General features: G+C 47.7%; 1 non-coding gene across 1 annotated transcript; it reads left to right on the plus strand.

Moving 5' to 3' along the window:
* The first annotated feature begins 854 nt into the window (after nucleotides 1-854).
* Nucleotides 855-1,045, plus strand: LOC114910279 (U2 spliceosomal RNA). The gene has a single exon (XR_003797582.1). It is a non-coding gene; the product is annotated as a U2 spliceosomal RNA (small nuclear RNA).
* Nucleotides 1,046-2,133: the final 1,088 nt, after the last annotated feature.

Here is a 2,133-nt window from a genome sequence, read left to right on the forward strand (position 1 = left end):
TATCAGATTCAGTGGTTGTGTCCAGCAAGGCATTATTAAGTCTTTGCTGAACCTTAGTAAAGCTCGCTTTGGCAATGATTTAAATAATCTAATGTACGGGCTTCGTATCGGACTATGGACAAGTTTAGGTGTGATACTCGTGTGCCAGGCTGTTTGTAAAGCTTTATGTCGAATTAACTTTTGTAAATGTAAGCGAGATCTGCTCTTTGATATTCACATTTATTCATGTAGCAGACGCTTGTGTCCAAAGCGACATACATCTCAGCAAAAGTACAATTGATGCATTACATTAAGAGAAGGAGACATAGCTGCAGACATGATGAAGGTCTCAAGCATATTTCTAGCTGAGTGTTGTGGATTAGAGCGAGACGCCTCCCGCGCCCCTCGTCGTGACGGCTTTCTGCCGCGCACTCCCCCTCGTCAGCGCACGTGCACGTTGAGCGACGGATAGGCGTGCTTGCTTGTTGAATTCTGGGATATCTGTAGTTTCTTTAAAAATCTCACTGTCTTTGTACACGCGCCGGCGTTTGTGTTTACCTGCGTTTTCCCGCCACGGTATATTTCGTACTGAACACGTGACGTGTGCAGCGACGTACAGAAATGGATTGCGTGCGTGCGTGCGTGCGTGCGTGCGTGCGTGCACCTTTTGAATTGTGGGATATTTGTACATTTTCCCAAAACGAGACAGTGTTCGTACAAACTGCCCCCTTTTTCAGAATTATATTACACGTATGCGTTGAGCTGTGTTTTGCCGCTGTGCTGCGAGTCACAGAGTTCGCAGTGCGCTAACACGCGTTCCCGTGCATTGGACCCGCATGGCCCGGAATTTCCCTCCTGGGCGACCGGTTCTCGGCATCGCTTCTCGGCCTTTTGGCTAAGATCAAGTGTAGTATCTGTTCTTATCAGTTTAATATCTGATACGTCCCCTATCTGGGGACCATATATTAAATGGATTTTTGGAACAGGGAGATGGAATAGGGGCTTGCTCCGTCCACTCCACGCATCGACCTGGTATTGCAGTATTTCCAGGAACGGTGTACTCCCCCTTTTCTGGTTTAAAGATAGATTTATACTAAGCATTTACTTATTAGTATACTTTTTTTTTTTTTTTTTAAATTTCATTTGTATAATTCACATTTGATAGTAAGGTCTAACTATAAAAGGACAAAACACCTGTTAAACTAAATTTTACATATGTAGTTTATCTTTCCATGAGTGTCAAGTTAATTGAAAGCAATGATATTGAAAACATCTATAATACCGTATAAGAGAGGTGAGAGCACGCGCTCGCGTGCTGGCTGAAGCCGTTTGTCCCGAGCAGGGTCATAGCGAGCCGGAGCCTAACCCGGTAACACAGGGTATAAGGCTGGAGGGGGAGGGGATGCACCCGAGACAGGACATCCCAAGCGGGACTGGAACCCCAGAGCCACCAGAGAGCAGGATAAAGTGCAAAAACAGGGGCTCTTTTTATTTAATTACGAAGGTTTTGTCCCACTTTGTATTTTAAAAGAGGGGGTTTTGTCTGGACCCCCTTTATGCAGTTCTCCTACAGTATTGCTCTGTCATGTGGGCCTTTGGCAGGGGGTACTGGAAAATGAGAAGTGATGGCCTTGGGAGCAGGAATTGGGGGCCCAGAACGGATATCATATGTTTTCCTTGGTTGATCATCAGGGCACCAGGACTTTTCCTTTGCTGAAGGGCCTTCTGGATATTAACAAGGAGGAGGAGGAGGGCTGAGCAGGCTTCAGAGGATGTGGGACATCAGCTGGAAAACTGCAGGAGGGCCTCCCTGGACAGTGGATCCTGAAGGTGGCCGAGGAGTAGTAGCCTGAAAGACCTTAACGCACCTGGGCCGAGGCAGATTTTTCACCTGCGATTGGAGATGGGGCACAAGCTCACTTGTTCCTCCCTGCGCTTGCTGGCCGACGAGGGAGCGTTGCCTGCAGCGCTTCAGGAGAGGAAGACTGAGAGGGACAGCAGAGGAACTAACAAGGTATGAGAAGGGTCTTTAAGGGAGATGTAATTGGGTGGAATTCCTCATTAGTGACAGCCCTGGGCTTTGGGTGTCCAGGCCATTGGGACAGTTGAGGGCTTCCTTTTGACCAAATTGTTGGGGGCTTTCGGGGTTGTGGC

The sequence above is a fragment of the Scleropages formosus genome, chromosome 3 (genome assembly GCF_900964775.1).
Source record: "Scleropages formosus chromosome 3, fSclFor1.1, whole genome shotgun sequence".
NCBI classification, from domain to species: domain Eukaryota; kingdom Metazoa; phylum Chordata; class Actinopteri; order Osteoglossiformes; family Osteoglossidae; genus Scleropages; species Scleropages formosus.